The sequence below is a fragment of the Acanthochromis polyacanthus genome, chromosome 6 (assembly GCF_021347895.1).
Source record: "Acanthochromis polyacanthus isolate Apoly-LR-REF ecotype Palm Island chromosome 6, KAUST_Apoly_ChrSc, whole genome shotgun sequence".
In the NCBI taxonomy this organism is placed as follows: domain Eukaryota; kingdom Metazoa; phylum Chordata; class Actinopteri; family Pomacentridae; genus Acanthochromis; species Acanthochromis polyacanthus.
Genome location: NC_067118.1, coordinates 19,384,431 through 19,406,947, shown reverse-complemented (window position 1 = coordinate 19,406,947; position 22,517 = coordinate 19,384,431). Strand labels below are relative to the sequence as shown.

The window sequence follows — 22,517 nt, the reverse complement described above, 5'->3', positions numbered from 1 at the left end:
ATCTAGACCATGAAGAGATTACTTCAATGGCAAATATGTAATTTGTCGAACAATAGTTAACAGGGAATCATTACCAGGAGAGAAACTTCATATTTTGTTCATCAACATCATGAACACACACATTACACTTGCACATTGTATGCAAAAAACTCATAGGTTTTACAGCTATGTAAGTAAATTTTCTTCCCACTGATTCCATTTATCAATACCATAAAGCAGCATAATTTAGCAACTCCATGCATACAGATGTTTTCATAAATAAGCCGCAGTACACCTTAGGCCTGAATGGCCACATTTTCAAAAGAGTACTTCACTTGTGAGCATATCACTTACAACACCGTAGACATAAATATACAGTGAGGATGTAAAATGATGACTAACATGTCTGGCCTCACTGCTTCCTACAAGACCCTCACCATGTTCAGTACAACTTAGGAAATACTATTTCTATATTCTCTTCTAATCATAATTGCAATGTGTTTTTCCCATTGAATGTGATGTCAGAAGCATTTGAGATGCATATGCTAAACATAACAGCTGTTGCAAAGCAGCACCACAGAGAAAAACATAACTAATTCATCTGCACACAATAAATGGTTAATCATGACAACCCTGAAAGCACAACCTGTTTTACACGCAACTCCACAGATAGGACATCCATGCAGACAATCTCAATACTTGCTGAACCATATTACTAACAAATGTACTGTTCTGCTAAACTGTTTCGTGGTTGATCTGAACAAACACCTGGGCGACATCTCAGAATAAAACGAACATGGTGAAACTGTTGCTGGAATAACGGCCATGAACAAACAGGCATATATTTCTCTCATTTCAAAGACACTAGCAGTGCTCTGCATGTAAATGCAGTCTTCATAAAATCACTAAAAAACAGATTTTAGAGTCAAAAGCTTAAACAGCAGAAAGGACTATTAGATTTTAAAAAAAATATTTGAACTAGTCATGACCTTGTCCTGTTGGAAAGCTGAATGAAATTTAATCTTAAAATCATGATAGTTTTCCAAATTCACATTATTGAACATGTCTGATACAAAAATATACAGTTTGTTTTTATCATATTCGTACTAAACCCAAAATTCTGCACTCCTTGTTGCAACTGAGAAGCCGTGAGTGATAGCAACGACCAACTATTGTTGAAAAAATTCTGTGATTTTTTTTGTCTAAAGTGGTGAACAGAGGTCTGTGAGCAAATTTAAAATGTTTTTCATTAAATATCTGTTGTATGTACAAGCAGAACTTCTTAAAGTGTTGGTAACATCTGTGGACAATCAGAAAAGTGTTAAACATGATTTTTTAATTTTTGTAAAATAAGTCCTCAAACAAATTCAGCTTTCGTTTTCTTCTGACTTACAATTTAAGTTTATGAGTTTTCTCCATTCCTAGCAATGGTTATACTGTTTTCAAAGAAATGCATAACTTTATATTGCAGTGGAAAAACAAAGCAATATTAAGTAGAACTGTGACAGAAGTAAAAAAAAAAAAGGTAGTGTCTACAGATACGGTCCCTTAACATAAATATTAATGAGCGGGACATAAAAATTAATGAGCCGGCTGATGAACGCGCTTCGTGATTGGCTGGTAATCCGACGGACATAAATATTAATGAGCCGGCGACGCTGAGATTCGAGGTGAATCTGCGGAATGAATGGCGGAACTAACAGCCAGCAAACTATAAGTATTTTTTTACCTTCAAAAGTAGCGACAGACTATTACATATTAACAACCTAAACAAAACCCTGATGTATTTTCTGCGTCTGTCAACACAGACCCTGTCACAGTCACTTTAATGTTAGCGGACTCTGTTGAATGGCTAATTTACATCACCACAAACAAATCTCACAATATCACAGTAAATCGAGTTTGTGGGTTTTTTAAATTCATGCCGAATTAAAGAGCTGCTCCTCACCATTCACGAGTGTTTGTTTCATATTCGACATCCTTAACTTTATCTTGTAAATTAGCGTCCGAAATTAAATGGGAACATTTGCAATGGAGTTCGTCAGCCGCTTCCACCACTGAACGCGGTAAACTAATTAATAGGAACTGGACTTCAAAAAATTTAGACACGGCGTCTAAAAGAGTAAAAACTACATTGTCTACGTAAAGTGTGAGAGGAGACGGTGTATTTTAGTTAAATTATACAATGTTCGCCGTCAAAGTCATTCATATAAACTGCCTGTAATGTGCAGCAAATAGTAGTTAACCATCGCCAGCTCTTCAGTGACCTTAACACGTCCGTACCTCTAGTACAGATGCTACGGGTACGGGTCCGTACCTCTAGCATCAACCAAAAAAAAAAAAAATGCCCAGAGTGTGCTTATTTCTGTGTGTTCCTTGCAACTTCTCAGATCTCACAGGTTTCATAAGACTCACTGGATGGTCTACTGTTCCAATAATGCTATCTGATGTCACAAAAACTTGTTTTTATTACATGACTCATTCAAGAGCAAACTATTTCCTTTCCTGTCTAAAGTGAATTAAAATACCTCACCTCCTTGCTGTCCCTGGCTCTCAGCCAGCTGAGGGGCCTCTCAGGCTGGATGATGGGGGCTGAAAGCCTCTACCTTACCTGGTTAGTGTCCCTGGGTTTCTTTGTAAAGATCTTTATGCAATCTCTGGTGCATTAGGAAAAGCTGTACGGACATAGAATACTGTTGGACCCTGAATGACAACATTCTATGCTTGTAAAAATGTACCATTTTTGTAAATAAAGAACCATTTGTGAAATAATCAAGGATGTAAATTAATCGTTTGATACATCCACTCAGAAATGTGGTAATCCCTCCAGGTGATGTTCTGCCAGGCATCTCAGCTCCCTGTTCACTTCAGGACTTTTTGTCTTCATTCTTGTTTCCAGCGAGTGAAAAACATGTTCAGCTGGACTGAGGTCAGCGACCTAACTTGACCAGTTAAAAACATTCCACTTTGGCCGCAAGAGAAAAAAAAAACACGCAAGTTGTTTTTGCTTTGTGTTGAGTATCAACGTCCTGCTGTATTCTCATAAAATTCAGAACAACGCATAATTAAAGGACTATCATTCATTACATTGTTCATCCACAAAGACTTAAACACTGTTAACCTCAAAGACAGTATAATTCTTTTGAAATCCTGCTACACTAAAAAGCCAAAACAGTGAAATGTGTTATTGTCAAACTACTCAACACACCCTTTCAAATACATGCTAAGGAAAGTCATGCTACTATTTCACGCTCAACAGGATTTAATAACACTGTCTCCTGGCATGAAGGAGTCGATGAGTACTCAATTTAATGACTTTTTCCCTTCCACATCATTGTAATGTTCAGTCTCTTCACCATATTCAGTCTTCATATTGCTTGTCATTTCAAGAGACTAGTGTTTGTTTCAGTGCTTCTATAAATTAAAAATAGTTAAAAAGAAAAAGCATTAGAATCTATAAATTTCAAATAGTTAAAAAGAAAAAATATTAGAAATCTCAGAAATTCTTTTTTGTTTTGTTTTTTCTTTGTTTGTTTTGCGATGCCACAAAAGTTTATGACCTTCAGCTCTATTTATAATATGATTAAAAAAAAACTGAGGTCAGATAGATAGAAATGACAACTGTCTCCTTGGGCAATCAAAGATGATGACATGCTGGGACTGAGCTGCTCAGGCTCTCCTCATCTTTTTTCTCCTCTCAAAGCCAGTTTTAATCCTTTGCAAAACTAATTTACTTCTTAAGGACTACTGCATGAAGCAATAGTATTAAAAACCTTTTTTCAACTTTGTAAAAATGCAGTGATCAATGCCAAGGTAACCACCTAAAGTGTCTACATGAGTCAATGTCCACTAAGCAGAAACAAAAACTGTTGCAAATGCATTGGACACATGCAAGCAATACGAGCGGACGAAAAGGACACTATAATGGCCTTTTCACGTTACAAACACACCGAAGAAGCAAATCTGCAAAACCGATTGAGAGAAAAATATGAGATGGAGAAAAACAGTGATAGATGGAAGTGGCAGGAGGTGATTGGAGGAAAACCAGGGAATGAAACTGTAGATAGTGTGGAGAAACTGTGTGGTTACTGTGAAACAGCTGTGTCAGCTGCCAGCATACACACTGGACACACACACACACGTTGTGTATATAAGGTGGACTGGACACACGCACAATAGCACAACTGCCAGATCAAAGTATGAGGCCACTTGAACACACCCACAGCCACCAACATCAACATAAATGTCACCCACGTACACATCTGTGATGACTAGTTTTAGTTTGACAGGTCCAATATTAAAATGTCACACAGACACAAGCAGAGGAAACATCCCGCAAAGAAACAGACAGACTGCACGATATATTCAACCATCCATCCAAATCAGACTAAATACTGAGAATGTGCCATGTAAACAGTGAACGGCTGGTGGATGAGCAAAAGTGATCGAGCCAGCTTGGTAAACAGGCAGTCTGCACAGCTCAGTTCTAATTTTGGAAAACCGGAGCAAGAGTGGAAGTGACTGCTTTTGCCACCAGTGGCTGAGAGCAGGTCTGTACTGCAGAGATATGCCCTCACTCAAATTCTAGGTGGAAATTAACAGCACTGTGTTATGTTGATTTACTGGATTGAAATATCTCAGCTATAGTTTTCGTGAAAATAAATATATATTACAGCACGCATAGCGTAAACATCAATACATCAGTCTGAAAGGCTGTGTTCTCTGCCCACTGTTTTCAGATGTGCATATTCATTTTTTGATCCTTCGCACTTTATCACAATTTAGACCAATAAACTATTGGAGCATTTTTTTTATAATATATTTGTGTTTTTCTAATATGTGGCACCATTTTTATATATTTTATGGTTCTTCTTCAATAGTTTATGGATCTCATTTAGTGTCAGCTGAAATAGGTTCCAGCCCCATACAACTCTGTACGCATGGATGGAGAGAGCCTATGTAGAAAACATGAAAAAAAAGAAGAAGGCCACAGCAGATAAGGGTTATTGTATGATTAAAATACTATGAATCTGTTCAATGAGGTAACCTAAGATCAGGGCAGAGTCATCAAAGTGAATCATATTTTTCATTATGTATTCTTGTATTTCTGTCTGGAGAAACCGAGACACAAATAGCATGCTTTTAAACCACTTATTTCCAATCATGTTAGTCCTCTTTGGACTTACAGAAAATTTCCACAATATCCGTTACATTCTTGACTTCTGCATTTCATAATCTCATAAGATAAATCTAGTGCCACTCTTCAATTAGGCAACACTATTCATTCACACAGCAAATCAAACAATTAAATAAAAAACACTGATTTATACATTTTTCAAATTTTTCATTTTTCTCCCTTGTGTTGCAGCGCTTTGATATTATAAATACCCCATGAATATTGCATTAAAATACACACCACATACTGTATCTGTGCAATGTCTCAAATTATCTTGATGTGTGAAAATGAAAGGTAAGTCTAGTAGTGAAAGAACACAAGTGGAAGCCTGTGCACACACAAGAAATCTAAAACATAAATACTGCTACACTTGCTAGTCAGCACCAGAAATACTAGCTAGTTAAACCAGTAATATTTTATCAACGTAGAACAATGTTTCACTGTTGCATCCTAAGATGTTACATGGCCCCTGCCAACACCATCCCAACACTAGTGTCCAAATGCTACATACCAAATGATAATGATAAAATCACATCAAACCAAAGCAGTTTAGCAGAAGAAAAAATTAAATTAGGTTGTATGTGGTCTGTAATAAATTGGCATATAACCACTCACCCAGAACAATGTGTAAACACATTCAGCACAGACATGCAGGCATAAGCATGCATGGAAAGAAGGCTGCTGCTGCTAGCACTGCTAACATTGGCTACACTCAGTAAATTAATATGGCATTGTTTGCCCATGGACACCGTGATCCCACTTGGTCTGAAAAGATAACGTAACGTATCTTGAGATAACATTTGTTGTGAATTGGCGTTATATAAACAAATTAAACCTTGGCAACGACCACATGTTTTTAGTCATTATTTCCGAACAAATCACCGAATTGGCTAGAGAGGGGCTTTAATATGTGTGTGTGTGTGTGTGTGTGTATACTTTTTTTATTTGTAATTTATTTCATGAATTGATATGTCTTGTTGATATATAGAATAATGTGCTATGTTCATACTAAATGGTGGAAAGTCACACATCTCAGGAGCATTTAAAATACAATTTGGTTATTAAAGAATGTGATTAACTGTTTCGAATGGCTCTTAAAGACACACAATTTATATTTTGAGGTTTAATTTTTTTTTTAATGAAATTGTGTTTCAGTGTTTTCTTACTTTAAGACTACATGACCAGTCTGAACTCAAATTTCCGTTTAGTTAACAGGAAAATGAGTCATCATGAACATCACTAGTCTACCCACACAATTTAATTTCTTTTATGGCCTTCAAGTTGCATCATTTTCCCAAATGATTCAGAAGACTAAGGCCGCGTGCAATGTGCATATGTTAGAAGGAAAGGGATTACGTATGAGTGAGTGTGTGTGGCAGTGTTTTTTTTCTCGCACTATAAACTCTGGGGCAAACACTACAAGCCTCGATCAGTGCAGCACTAAAACAAATTTGACCCGAGCAGACTCCTGCTCCTGCCAAAAGCAAAAGTCTTAAACGGTACACAATGCAGCACACAGCATGAGGAAAAATAGCAACGGGACAGAGCAACACAGAAAATCCATAACAAGGGAAAAACACAGTATGCAAAACAACGGAGAGAGTGAGGGAGGGAACGGGGCAGAGAAAGAAAATAACAAGCGTAAAAAGCTGGCGGTGGACGAGAAGAAGGGCAACAACAACAGAAGGAAATGAGACCGAGACAGGCTCTGAGAAGAAAGAGACAGAGCATTTTTAAAAGCAAATTAAGATTACCCGGAATGCAATTTAAGGACTTTTGTAACCAAACCAAAATCACAAAAAATGGAAAAGCTGCATTACATTAAGCCCATGCTGTATTCATTTGCCAGTGGACAAGCATGCAAATAAAACACTCTGACTGCGTGAGGAAATAATAAAGATAACATTACCACAGGAAAATAAAACCAATATGTCTACTTCTCATGTTTGTGAAAATGCTGTCTTATTTAATTTGCCTTTAATTCCAAAGAACTATCTATGCATGCTACAATTTCTATAATTTTATCGAGATGAATCTGGAAAATAATTTTATCTGCTCCTATGAGACGACGGGTCACATTTTTAGAAGCATGTCATGATACATTATGTACAACCATTGTTTTGGAGAGAAATAGTCAATATTGTTGACTGATAATACAGTCAATTTTAATAACTTTAACATCACCTTTGCTGTGTATTTATTGAATATGAGGCAGAGAACTGAGCTGAACCTTTAGGCAATACTGTGCATAATGTACACACCACGTTGTATGAGTGTATTTAACACTGAAACAGAATCATCATGGATACAAACAACATCCATATCAAACTTGTAAAGCTTTGTTTTGCTGCATTTCTGTGTTCCCTGATAATGCAAAAAACAAACATGACACTTTATAAAAGCAGCGTACGCAGATGGACATAAATATAAAGCCAACACAGACATACTGCAGTAGATGGACACATCCAAGACAAGCACAGTGAAAAGAGAGACAAAAGAGGGAACACAGGTAATATGTACGGTCATATGTATGATTATCATCAAGTGAGAGAAGACAGTAAGAAAAGTAAAGGGTCAAGTCAAAGTTACATTAATTTTACAGGATTTAAATATTATGAACTGTATATTCCCCTTTTTTTCCCTGAAGTAGCATCAAAGTTACAACAATAATCTAACGTTATCGTATTTATCATTATCACACATTTGCTCCAGGGCTTAGTCTAACTTACAGTTTATTACCCATATAGAGTAGAAAAACAAATCGCACTTTCATGGTTTAATGTGACATTTAATGAATGGATCAATGTTTCTATGCTGATATTAAAGAAACTAAATTTACTGGACACACATTTTGCATCTCTGGAAACTTAGAAATCTCCGACAGTCTTGGTTTCCATCTCTACGGTACTAATTGCAGTGATGGACACTCAGGTCAAACAGACTAGAAGAGAAAAAAAAATAAAACACATAAAAGCAAAATCTGAGACACAAGTACTATCCAGCTCTGTTCTACTTTAGTGGATTTAGTGGGAGCATGCAGAATCCCGGTTTCAGAAAGCTATTTTAGGACTTTCGAAGACATTTGTAACCCAAAGATCAGATGTAAAACTGTCAAATTCAGCTTGTCTGCAGCACATGATCAATCTATAAATGAGCAGCATAAGGGGGGAAAAAAAAGGCATGAAGTTGATAAGAGATCTCCAGACTGCCATCCTTTGGTCGTATTTTAGGGAAAGAAAGAGTTTGTGTGCAGGAGAATTAAACTGCAATAGTTCTAAGCCACAACATGCTTCACCCCGTTCTCCTGGCATCGGCCTGCCGCTGTGAACTTCCACTTGATCCACGGTGTCTATGTACACGTGTCAAAAAGATGCAGGCCGGAAGAGGAAGACAAGGACAGCGAGGCATGAAATATTTTCGCCAGCAGTAATGAAGGATATTGACTTTAACCAAATTTAGAACATGTGTGTGCATGCATGCAGCAGGGTGCCCGGTCATTCACTGCATGACTAGATGACTAATTGTCCCACAAACAGGATAAGATGGGTGGAGCCTTCTATGGGGGGCCTGTTGAGCTGCAGCCAATCGCTCTCAATGGGCATGTCTCTCCCTCTCTGTGCTACAGTAGCACCAGGAAAGTGAAAATAAGGAATGGAGGGCGTAAAAGAAGGTTGAGAAGGAGGGTAAGCAGCTCACTAAGAGCCCCTTATAGTGGGCCTCCGAAGACAGACACAGACGAAGTGAACAAGAAGGCAGACAGAAGCGGAATCTCATTTGAGGCCATTTTGAGTTTCCTCCTCAAACCAAAGCAATTCTCTGCGATAGCCAACCGAATGTTAACACCCTCTTTATGGCGAATATTATTCAATAATGGAAGTCACGTCAGAACTTTATTGTACATTCATTTTCAAGTGTTTGAAAGTTGTGAAGTTTTTTTTCGAAATGATAGGACAAGTGAGACAAATTTATCATCATTAGTATTAAAAAAAATACCACCAGAAAACAATAGTTTAATTCTAGCTACGCAGGAACAGAAGATTATCAACATATTATTACAGTCTTTCACAGTGAATTACCTGTAACAATCATCTCTTCTCTGCTGCATCAAATTAAGCTTTATACCTGATCTACATAATGAAGTGATGTGTTCAATGCAGATAACATCAGTCCAGCTGCTGGAAACAGCTGCTCAGCTGGATCACATGTACGCAAATACATTCGCAGCAACTTGAACAGTCCAAGAAATCGGTCAGAGTTTACTGCTACCTCTAAAATGTATTTATACTCAGAGCACAGCATTGCCGATACATTTCATCATTTTAATGATGATTTTCTGGGGAAGCATGTAATCAGAGTCCTGCTGCCCCTGAAAGTTAGCGGTGTTACAGCTGCTCTTTACTGACAGACACCGCTAGTGTTAGTGGCTCAAAATACTAGTGTAATGTCAGCAGGAGCCACAGATAGCCAGGTAAGCCTAACAGCATCCAAGCACCTTTTTTACAACTTGACGTGACAGTTAGACAGCCAGGAAGAGCCCTTGTTTACTGCTGCACACACCGGTAACTCCACCTCTAAGACAATTTCTGGCATCCATGTCCCTCATCTGCCTCTATATATATATATATATATATATATATATAAAATTACTAACTGCAATTATTCCAATAACAATTAATCATCAACATTCCTACATATTAACAAAAAAATTTATGAAACACAACTCAGATATAACTGTAGTCACTTAATGAATGTGATTGCAATATTTTTTTAGCTCTGATTTGTTCTCCACAAACTCCTGTGAGAAATATCTAATGCTCCACTTCAGAGCTGCAACAAGTTATTGATTAGTTTGAATACTGGTTTCTTTACTCATCTATGGTAGCAAACTGATTATCTTTAGGTTGTGAACAAAGGACACTGAAGGACAACATCTTGGGCTTTGAAAAACATTGATCGTCATTTTTCCCCTATTTTTTTGACATTACATAGATCAAATAGTTAATCCAAATCATCAAGAAAATATTGGACACACTAATTGCCTGCAGCCTTACTCTACTTTCTTTGTAATTTACAGCAAATCTAGCAAAGGAGAGGAAGCAATAAGTGGTTTTATCAGCATGTTTTTGCTGCTACAACAAAGTTGATGCAAGCTTTGCGATAAAACCTAAACTTTAACGTTGCAGACTAAAACACTGATGAAAAACAATAATAGACACTGAGCTAAGAGGAACTGTAGAGTTGGTTTATTCTCTGGGGCTTTACCACTACAGCTATTCCCTATTCTATTATGCTCTGTCATTCTGTTCATCTGTTAACATAAAAAAAATATTGATTGTATCACTTTTAAGTCATAATTACAATACAAAAAAGTTGATTTTGTGCAACTCAAATCACACAGGACTGAAGCTTAGTGTGAAAAGTAGTCTGTCACTCTACCTGTCTCTTGTCTCAGATCGCCAGGGAGTACGCTCCGTTATATACATACTCTCACGCACACACATATTTCTAGGTTTTATGAGTGGCTACAGTAATGAGGCAGTTGTGTTTTTAGTGTAGCAGTAAAACACATCCAAGTGAACTCTCACATCAGTCTAATTAAAAAGCCCAAGTTTAAATCAATGGAAAGTGAGTCTAATCATCCATAAGGAAGGCAATGATGGATACAAAAGGCTTCTGGCTGCTGAAGGAAATACCTTTAGTGTAGAGTTTGGTAGTTTGGTTCTAATTAAGCCAAATAATAGTCAGTGAATGAGCTGCGCATTTCAGGAAACAAGTACACTTTGATTCACTCTTGTTAGAGTTCTGTGCAACACAGGAAATGTTAGGGTTTGTGCTTGTTCTAACTGCAAGATTTTATCCAGGCTTTAAATATTCCAACATAGTATACAACACAGCTCGCAAGATTAACATCTGACTGAGTTGGTTTTGTTATCTTGTGGCCAAATTTCTCATTGCACTTCTCTCACTGGGAGGAAAGGTGACAAAAACATGTGACTTCCACAGAGTCATTCAGAAAACTCATTTTTTAACCTTTTAAGGAGCACAGTTGGGAAGTAGGAAGAATTGATTAGCAACAGGCAGAATATATGACTTTATTGCTTTTTAAAAAAAAAAAAAAAAATCATATGCACATTTTTCAGCCCCATCAGCATTTAAGACGCAAAATTTCATGCAAATAATGAGCCTCTAAAGACAATATTCGTGTGCCGTCCAGCGTGGCCTGGTGCTAGATTGTGTCCACCACAAAAAAAAAAAGAATTATACTTTTAATAACTGGGCCAAAACTATCTTGTTGTATGACTTCCAGAGTCTTTATTTACTTTCAGCATGTTGTCTAAGCTCATTAAGTACTTTTTTCTGTATTTACAGAGGCAATGATCTACCCATTGCAATAAGATATGGCTCTTGTACCAGGTCTTTGCTGTGCTGCTTCCATTTACTATTTTAAGTCTTGGCATATGTTTTGTCACCTCAACACCAATCCAGATCTGCAGGCTGAGTTACCTCTGCAAAGACAGGCTGATGATTTTAGTCTTCTGTTGAGCATTTAAGCTGTTAGAGTGAAGCCAGCATTGCCCTGCTAAAGGCAAAGTGAGCCTGTGTTTCATCTGAAGTCAATCAAAAATTGATGCTGATGAACACTGAATGACTGGTTTTAGGTCTGTGTCTAGAGGGATAGCTTGGTCGCCATGGCACATTTTCCAAATATTCAGTAGACTTACAGCCACTTCAATTTGTATCGATTTAGCTTGACTGATTATGGAAAGGACTAGGAAGTAAGAATTCCATGCATTTCAATCTTTCCCTATCCCTGGGTACATCACATGGATTAGTGCAATACTAGAGTGAGTAATAAATGTTTTATGGCTACACATATCATATACATAGGTTTATCCTGCATTTAACCCATTCCACCTGCGTTACTGAAAATTAAGTTAAATAACAGTTCCTGAAGAAGCACTTCCTAATCACACTCATGATGCATTGCAACAAGAAATGAAGGGAAACTCTGAGTTTCTGAAAAGAAAAGAAAGGGACTTTGCTGTATTTTGACGGGGACTTAAACTGAACCTCTGACCCCTGCAGTGTTATGCTAAGCTACCCCAGACCACAGCATGGTGCTCAAACCTTGTGATCTATCCCACTGTTTACCACTATGAGTCATTGAGATGAAGAACCCTGAAAACTTTCAATACTGTTCGTATTATTTGTATTGTAGCCTGTGACCTTAAACTGTGAGGTGAGCCGCTTTAGACATGTATAGCAAGCCCCTCCAGGGCTTCAAATGAGACCTAATCACACCAGCCACAACAACAGAACCTCTACTGCATTTATGTTGTAGCTACACAATTACCTCTCATAAGGAATCCATTAGCCCCTGTTTAGTAGATCCACATTAAGGAGGGAGGAGGAGAGAAAGAGACTGTGGCTATGGGAACAAATGAATATTAAAAAAGGACTAATCCATTACATGTGAATGTCACATAGTAAACAAAAGTATGTTTTTCTTATCCCTAATTCTGATTTATTCTTCACAACAGTCGTTCAACCTCTGACCAGCTCATGAAAGCTTTCACATTTTGCCACTGCGAACACCTGGTGCGTGTTCGCAGTGGCAAAATGGTAGAGCCCTTTGAGAAAAACCTTTACCCGCTACAGGGAGTAATGTGTTTTGGCTTGCATGACCACCTCTGCGTAACTGGCAAAGCCAAATGCGAGTGAAAAGTTGACAGAGTATTGTGTTGGAGAAAACTGAGAACTGCAGAGTCAAACTACTGAAGCAATCACTTGCACATTTTTGCAGGCAAAAGCAACAGACACATGAGTGAGAATATTGCGTCTGTCATAAATGTATCCTCATGTAGAATCTGTAGTTGTATGGCACAGAAGGTATTTAGTTAGAAAGCCTTGACAGTTGATTCTTGAGAAACCATGATCCCAAGATACGCTATCAGGGCCCATCTGATCATATTTTAATGAACTGGTATCAGCTGAAATAAGGTGAGCAATTTCTAGTCCCATGTTTTGTTTGTCCCTCCTCAGTCTGCTACTGTTGCAGTGTTCTTCTCTTCTGTGACAGCCAGACACCACAGTGCTGCAAGGTTTACTCCTACATATGCAAGAGTTAGGCTCCAAAAAACATTTAGCTGTATCAATAAGTGAGTCTGCATTGTAAAAATTTCATAGATTTGCTCAGATGCTAACAAATCTCATGTCCTTCTTTCATATTTGTAAAGAGCAGCGTAAAAAAAACATAGCACCAGGGAAATGCCAATTAACTGGATATTTTATCCGTTTCAAATTCATTTTGTGAGTAAATCCGGCACATTAAAAGTACACGTGTCTGTTGTCTGGTCTCTCTGCAAGCTGTCTGCATCCCGCCAAAAATCTTAAGTGAGGGAAGAACGTCCTTTCACAGATTCCTACAACCAAAAGCCTCAAAGCCTTTGGGCGGCTCCTTCATCCCATCAGCCATCAGACCGTACAACACCAGAGCACCCAGAATCTACTCAAGGCAGAGAATGTTATCAAGACAATCGGAACCACTAATCAGTCTTTTTTTCCCCCGCCTATTTTTGACACGGCGTATATACCCTTATCTGCTCACTGACAACATCCATGACAATCCATCTGCACAGTTTGCATTGCAATTTGCACAGTACTTGTACATGTTGTTACCATATTTTATTCTGTATACATATTGCACATTATCTTTATTGCACTCTATTTTTATAAGTCTCCTTCTCAACTGTAGCGTCAAGTGAATGCCCCCCCCCCCCCCAGGAGATGAATAAAAGTGCATCTTATCTACAATGCAAGTTTAAAACTCTCATTCTCCTAGTTAAATGTGCAAACATTTCACTTAAAGAGATAAGCCTCTGTTAATCCCTCAGCAGAAAAATTTACAGCGTTACAGCAGCAAAGGGGATAGTGCAAAAAATATAGGGTTACCAGAAATGACTAAATATGAAGCAGTGCTGACTTTAAACTCCGTGAACTGCACAATGTCACTGGGAAAATCTAACACATAGCATCAAAAGATAATTTTCCACTGCAGGAACTTGCAAGTCATTTTACGGGCCTAAACTTTTGTGCGTGTTCCAAGTGCAAGAACCACCCCTATAGACCCTCTTTCAGGGTAATTTTTAGGGAATAAAAAGTATTTCCTCTGGAGTAGAAACTCATGAGAGCCCTTGACAAACTGCTTTGTGGGTCTTGATGCAGATTGTTTGCTGTGTGAAGACAAATTTTGATTGCTTACTAAGAGGATAATAAGGGCCATTTTCTGTCCTTCAATGTCCTCATTGAATAAAAGCCTTTTTTTTAAACATCCTAAATTTCACCATGTAGGCTAACATAGGGCTGGGCGATAAATCTAATTAATTCGATTAATTCGCATTTTTAAAACCTGACAATTTCAAAATTTGCCAAATCGTAAAATCGAGGCGAGCTTAAATATATAACAATACAGATTCTTCTTCTGCCTTTTACGGCTTGTGCACTGGCGTTTGCTTCCGCCTCTCATCTCCTTCTGCCAAAACACTCACACTGCCATCATGGCGGACAGAACAGCAGACGAAGAGTTGGTCGCGAGAAAAGGGCCTCATGTTACATCGATTATATGGAAGTGGTTCGGCTTTGACAAGACTGACACAGAGCAAACGACAGTCATGTGCAAGGTTTGCAAAAGTACTGCGAAAACGAAGAGTAGCAGCACAACTAACCTTTTTCAGCACCTCTGGCAGAGGCATCCTAAAGAATGGGAAGAGTGCTCGCAGCTATAGGAGTGTGGCATGGCTAGCACTAGCCATAGCAAACAGACCGCAAAGAAACAACAAAAATCGATTAAAATCGTAATCGTCCAAGATGACAAAAAAAAATAATTGATTTATCTTTTTTGCCATATCGCCCAGCCCTAAGCTAACATATCAAAAATTTTATTGTTCTATTTTCTAGATGCTCATAGAAGTGAAATGACGTCCAGCAATTACTATTTGTTGCGTTGTTTTGGCGCGCTTGTACTAAATATCACAGTCAAAACTGTTGACTCCTACACCGCAGTGGAAACAGTAAGGCTAAAAATCCTGATTAGAGGACCATTCCTGTAAATGTTCTTGTCCCCTCTGCCAGCCCAGAGTTCCTGCAGCAGAACATTGCCTAAAATGTGTTGTCCTGTAGGTAACTGTGCAAGTGTGTGTGTGTGTGTGTGTGCGTGTGTGTATTACATACTGAGAATTACCGTACATTTCCAAATAGTGCATTGCACCTTGAAGACCCCATGCATCTGTTATCATTTTACAACTTGCTCGTAACTCAGCAGAGTACAAACCTCTCAAGCACAATGTGCTCCACTAAGCACCTCATTACAGAAAAAGGCCCTCTGTATCCCACTGAGGTAATAGTGGGAGGGAGGAACCTTTATATGATGGAGTCAACACAGCAAAATGACAAAGTGATTGTCCCTTTTATGTGCCAACACTTCTGAACTTCCAGCTTTTTCCACATTCATAAAGCATGGTGTGTTTACTCACAAGGCAGGGAAGCAGTAGCTGGGTAAGATCACAATGTGGCAGAAGTCCAAGGAGAAACAAGCAAACGTACAGATGGTGCAACAAAACCATACTATGGGAAAATAACACCACTCTTCCTCAGAGAAGACAAAAAAAAAAAAACTTTCTAATGTCACGGCTGCCTTGGCATCAAATGTTCCAAAAGTAGCAGTGCGACAATGTAGCAGGTAATTTAAATCCAGTTCAGCACTAAAAAGATAGCAGTACAACTAATTTAACACATAACAAATAGAAAAGAGTAATAAAAAAATCGTCATTGTGCAAAATCATACAATACGTATGATCAAAAGGCTATTTGCTTTCTGTTCAGCCAAGAGAGCCACTCTGAGACTGAGAGAAAACATTAGTAGATATCCATCATGTCCATACTTCAAGATATTACTACTCTTTCAATAAGATTTAAACAATTACCAGTTCTAATCTTAAGCAAGACTATTTGTTTGGTCTAAAGCATTTTAGTGAAATTACACACAATAACATTTAGTGACTGTGACCGAGCATGACAACTGATGCTAAAATTCCACAACAGTAGTCTCACGTGTGAACCAGAAAATAAAACTGAATACATTTTATCAATAGATGCTGTACTCTGACAACTTTACAGCTGCTGTTATACACATGTAGGACACAACAGTCAGGGGTGTTAAACATATGGCCTGTGGGCCAAAAGCGGCACGCCAAAAGGTCCAGTCTTGTCCAACCTGTGGGACGACTTTGCAACATGTAAAAATTACAGAGAAGGCATTAACTGCAAGTTTGTAAAACTGTAAATTTAAAATCATTTAGAGACCTACTACGTCGTTCGTTTTCAGATACCTCCAACTAAATGTTTTGTGCCTCTGTAGACACACTGATGTGGAAATTGTAATGTGTAAATTATAAACTGAGGCATAAAATTGTTGAAATTGCACTCATTTTTCTTAAGAAGTTTCAGGTTGTTCATAATGTTTTGAAAAAAGATAGTTCATTAAATGTGAGCATTTTCAGAATTGTACTTTTTTTGCACTAAAACCAAGGGAAAGTTGTCGTTATTTACAGGCTACTATGCTGTGATTTTACTGGTGTGGCCCACTTGGGATCAAATTGGGCTGCATGTGGCCCCCAGACCAAAATGAGTTTGACACCCCTGCAATAGCGAATAGAGTACCTTTTCACCACACTGTAGATTTTGCTGTCTATGGCTCACACAGGCTCACGCAACATTTTGTCTAACTGTAGTAACTGTGTCCATTCCACTCCACGCAGCTCCACGCTAATCTGTCCCTTTGTCGTCCCTGCAGTCTCCTCCACACCAGACACTGACAACCTCCAGGAAAGAAGGCATGCCACACCACATCACTGCACCCATCTGGATGTCTGTTTACACACCAAGTCATAAATACATGTTCATTTACAGCAGTGTAATAACCTCCATTGCCTTTCCCCCTCTATTGGCGTTTTAGGATTTACAGGACTCTGCGCACTGGCCCTGCTGCAGGCAGGCGGACATACACATGTGGAATGTGGAGGGAAGCACCCGCCTATAACAATAACACCACACACAAAACACAAGCGGGACACGGCGGGTGTAGGAGTTGGGCCGAAATGCGAAATGAATCTGCAATGTGAAATGCCATGTGGTCTGAACGCACGTAAACACGGTGCAGCGACGAGACAAAGCGACGAGCTGCAAGATTTTTCGCTCATGTGCGGCGGCTAGCTCATAACACTGCATGCTAACCGAGTGTTGGGAGTCCCAAAAAAACGAGCTGCTGAAATCTCTCTTACCTGATGTGGCATATCAACCTTCACTTTGTGCAGTAGCAGAGGGGGGCCCAGATGTCGGAGCCAGGTCGACAATTTTCCCGAACCAGTGGAGCTGAAGGTGGCTTTTCTTTTTTTTTTGAACAATTTCCCCCACGCCGAAAAAGTTTTTCCTCGGTATAAAACAAAACTGTCAACAGAGAAGAAAGGAGGGGTGAATGAGGACGGGCTATCTAACGGTCAGTCGGGGGGCTGGGGGATTAGGTAACGTTAGAGCCCCGGTGACGTCCCGTTATTTCTAGCACACTTAACACCAAACGTCATTCAACAAATCTGGCAATTTACTAGTCGACTTGCCCGGGCTCAAGTAAACACCCCCGTGGACGAGTCTTTAGACCTTTCCCGATTTGTTTGTGGTCATGTGAGAGATTCGGCACACAAGTTACACATGAAGCAGCACTTCATTCAACGAAAACTTCCAAGTTTTATAACCATCCACGCTCCTGGCTAACCGAGCTCACGGTGTATTTTGATTGTAAACCTATTGCTGTCATGTCAGTGAGTCGGATTTACCATTTACGACAAAACTTAAGTCATGGTAAAATGTTTGTACATGTGCCAACACGTAAAGTCAATCCAACTGCTGGATTTTAAAGGAGTTTTCCGTCAGCCTCTTTCCTCCAGACACAGGAGGACAAACGGGGGCTCGGACACGGGCTAGCTAAAACACCCGCAGCACCAGCGGTCACAGTATGAAAATGTCCTTTAATTTCCACACACTGTGCATATTATTGTGAATATTATTGTGCTGCAGTGGCGTGGCGGCTGTGAAATGGCCTCCCTACAATGACATTACGCCTAGCTGACTGACTACATTGTTTGTGTCAGCGGCATGTCAAAATATCGCAGCCCACTAGAGAGCAATAACAACAGCTAACGTTAACGGCAGCACTCTTTAGTGGCCTGAAAAACGCGTGTGGCACTCGGCCTAAAGCACTTCTCCGCGAAGCGAAACGAGAAAGTGGATAAGTACTAACGCTACAACCGTAGTACAACACCTCCGACGGCCACAAACGTACGAGAAAGTGCAAAATAACTTACATTAGTCCATGCGCGGAGCACCGTAGGCTCGGTTAGTCCAGTTTCTTAGATCTCTATCAACACAGATGGACAGCACTTCTCCGTGGTCCCGCCCCCGCGGTTTAGCAGTCAGGCATATCTATACATATATATAATCCCTCAAGTGTCCAATCACAGCGCTCCACTCTGGAGAAGTCTCTGCTCCCATTGGTCGAGAAGCACATCAATCACGTGCTGATTTAACAGCTGTCTCCTTACCATATAGGGGTGTGTCATGACGTAGCCTGATCAGTAGTAAATAATTCCATCATAAAATAAAACTCAAAAACATGAATTCATTTCCATGATTACATATATAAATAATAATCTTTGTTTTCTGAATCTCGTGCTGCTCAGGTCGTTTGCTTACATGCATTTATCATTACTGGCCTTATGTCTATTATTGTCCCAACATTTATTATTATTTGCTTTGTGTGTAAACATTTCTGTTTGAGTACTGCTGTATTTTGAACTTAAATGTACTTTGTACCTCCACATTTCCCATCATGAAAGATTTATGAATTACCTATACATAATATATGAAAGTTCCAGCATCCTCTTGTCTCTCTGTGATCTCTCTGGCCTGGAAACTGCTGGTAACTGATAGTATACACATACCAAGAGCATAGGAGGCTAGAGGAAAAACATTTTCACTAAACCACGGACCAGTTGGGCCCTGTGGTACTATACTGTGACACCCCTGGGAGGTATAATTACAGTACTTCAATCACCACCTACCCACTCTGTAATTAGTAGTGATTCTTTTCTTATATCTATCTGTCGTCAGAGCCTCCAGATGCCTAGTACATCGCCTGGAAGAGTTATCCGTAGCTGTTTTTTTGTTTGTTTGTTTGTTTTGCTTTAGTTTTTAAGGCAAATAACAGCACTTCAGGCCTGTGGCTGTTACAAAGATCCAACCTATGATCTTTCAGTAACAAGGGTAGGTCAGAGTTGGAAACATGGCAGCAACAAATCCGTAATTCCTGTACTTTTCAGGGCAAAACCAATGATACAAAATAGATGAGCAACATCAGCCCCTATGTGACTTATTTTTATAAAGGAAACTTGAATCCTGATTATTGGTAGTTTGTGAAAGGACAAGGCTGTTTTAAAGAATAGTTTTTTTGGTTTTCTATGCTGTTTGGAAGGAGGCTTTTTAAACAATATCCATCTTATTCATTATGTGATTTATGACCTGCTGCTGTCACATTTTAAAAAACATAGCATGGTTTCATGTAAGGCCAGAACTGGATTTGCTGAAGGCCGTGTGAATTAGTCTCAAGCTTGCACTCAAAAATGCCTACAATTAGTTTTGTGTGGGTTTCTCTGACTGGAAAGGAGTGCTTGAAGGTGGGTAGGGGATGAGGGTTAAATTATAAAATGCATTTGTTGTTAAAGTTACATCAAATTGATTTTTTTCAGACAAAACTGAAGTCACAGACACACACACCATAACACACTGTCACTGTTCGTTCATAGGGAAGCCAAAGGCAACTTTCTCTGCTCTCTGTTTAAAATTCATAAGGTCTGTACCTTAATATGTCAAGCACTGTGAGATGACATATGTTGTGAATTTTCACTGAATTGAATATAGTTAGTCTGGATGCCATTGCCTTGACCTCTGGTTCTACTGTGAGGAACCTTGGAGCTATTTCTGACCACGTTGTGTCCTTCAACTCCCACATAAAACAGTTCTCTCGGACCTTCTTTCACCAGGCTTAAAACTATCCTTTGGTTATGCTGCTATAAGCTCTAACCGCTGGCGGACTTCCCATAATGCACAGATTATCTCTTCTCTCCTTCATTCTCTATACATTCGTATACAAATATTCTATGTCACTACCTTTTTGTCTTCTCTCCTCTGTGCTTTGTTGTCTCTGCAGGTGTCTCTGACTCCTAAACATTTGTGGCCTCACCAACCTCCCCAGTGTTTATTGTTACTCCACCAAGGAACGCAACAGAGTTGTGTGGCTCGTTCGTCCCTCTGTTTGTCTGTCTGGCTTTCTGTGCGTAACATTACTCCAAAATGGACAAACTGATTTGAATGAAATTTTCAGGGAAGGTCAGAAATGACACAAAGACCACCTGATTAGATTTTGGCAGTGATGCAGCTTATAGTCCTCACCCCAACTTATAATAATATAGTATAAGCTGCACTATGCTGTATTATGCTTAATTCCTTTAAACTTATATACTATACTACAATTTTTACTATAATATTGTATACATTATGCTGTTACACTGCATAACATAGCTATGCTATACTAGACTGCACTGTAATATACTTTACTATGCTGTACTATACTATACTACACTATATTATGCTGTACTGTACTAAGAAATACTATACTATACAACACAAAATGTCACTATAATAATGTATTGTGCATGGCATACAGTTCTATACTGCTCTATCTCTCAATAATAAACTGAAGTGTAATAATACTATTAGTCACTGTGCTCTTACATATGATACATTACACTCTTATACCATACACTGGTTTGTCTTGTGCTATATGTTATCATCTCCTTCTATGTCGCAGTTTAGAAATACAACACATATTTGTATGCAAGCTACTGAAAAGTTGCAGCTTGTTAAAGGGTCACCTCAAACAAACCAAAACCAAACTTATTTTATCATCTTCTCATTTACAAACAAATCCATTTTGTCTCAACTGTACTGTTGTGGCAGAAATCTAAGAAGCAAGCAATCCTGAACAAATAAACTAAAATGACCTGTGTGGCTAGATTACCACTCAAAGGAAAAGAGAAATGTGTCTGAGATAGATTTGGGTAAAACAATCCTTTCTCTCGTTGGTTCGTTTCCTTCCAATACTTTCATGACAGGAATGTTGCCAGGGGTCTCTGGTTCTAGTGTTAACTTGACTGCTGGATTCATTAACATAATATAACTGTCACAGATCTCCTGGTGAATTGATCTAGTCTACTGTAAAGTCACTGTGTGCTGTCTTGTCCAGTGGGATTATAAGTTGCATTATATGTGGTTTGAGCAAAAGCAGTTACACCTTAAAGATAAAAGCGAAAAATTCAGTTTAAAGCAGTGTGATTTCATTCATTTCCCATCTGACTGTTCACTGATTCAGAGTCACCTTTTTCTCTGAGTTCAAAGCTTCCAGTGCCTATGAACATCAGCCATTTGAATTTTAAAAGATGTGCATAAATCACTGGCTGCTTCCTCCCGTTATTAACAGCTTAATATACAAATGAAAATCCTTCCTGTGTGTACGTACACAGTCTGTATCCTTCACTGCATTCACATGTGTATGTGTGCGTGATCTTTTTCCTTGCAGCCTGCCTGTGTGTGCATGTGCTGGAATCTAGGCCATCCCTTATGGCTTTGTGTCTGAGAGGCGGATCAGTCTATACGAGGGGAAGCCAGGCATATGGGCGTGTTTATGATGGGGGCATGCGCACACAGGACTCCGTTTTGCTCTGTGTTAGTGTGTGTGCATGAAAAGAGAGAGAGCATATACTGTATGAGGTGCCTGGATTGTGTAGGGGTTGTTTCCACTGTGTAACACACACTACAGTGTAATAGGAGCAGGACACACACGCACACACACACACACACACACACACACACACACACACACACACACACACACACACACACACACACACACACACACACACACACACACACACACTTTCTCTGTAGCTTTCGCTTCCTCACTATCTTCCTTCCCGAACTCTGAATCTCTCCATCTTATTTTAACACTCCCACCTCCACACCAACACACACATGCACATACTCGCCACTTTCTCTCCCACTCACAGGGTGAGTCTAGGAAACAGCTGGAAAAGCAAATAGTCGCAGGCAGGCCGAGCCCCAAGCCACTGACTCTCATACATGACTGGAACTTTGCTTGGATGAATGCAGTCTTCACACTGATTTTCAGCTGCAGTCA

At 39.2% G+C, this 22,517-nt stretch overlaps 1 protein-coding gene and 1 long non-coding RNA gene across 3 annotated transcripts in view; one reads left to right on the top strand and one right to left on the bottom strand.

Moving 5' to 3' along the window:
- The window catches only part of LOC110961542 (vitamin D3 receptor A), a 130,300-nt gene that overhangs the window by 74,497 nt on the left and 33,286 nt on the right, over positions 1-22,517 (bottom strand). Inside the window, exon 1 of one of the 2 annotated variants that reach the window (XM_022209203.2) lies at positions 17,494-17,621. The exons of the other annotated variant lie outside the window; for it this stretch is intronic. The gene's annotated coding sequence lies outside the window, so the exon portion shown is untranslated. Of the gene's footprint in view, positions 1-17,493; positions 17,622-22,517 lie in introns of those variants that run through there. 2 annotated transcript variants of the gene reach the window in all.
- Positions 17,611-21,033, top strand: LOC127534454 (uncharacterized). The gene is made up of 2 exons (XR_007942644.1): positions 17,611-17,708; positions 20,472-21,033. It is a non-coding gene; the product is annotated as an uncharacterized LOC127534454 (long non-coding RNA).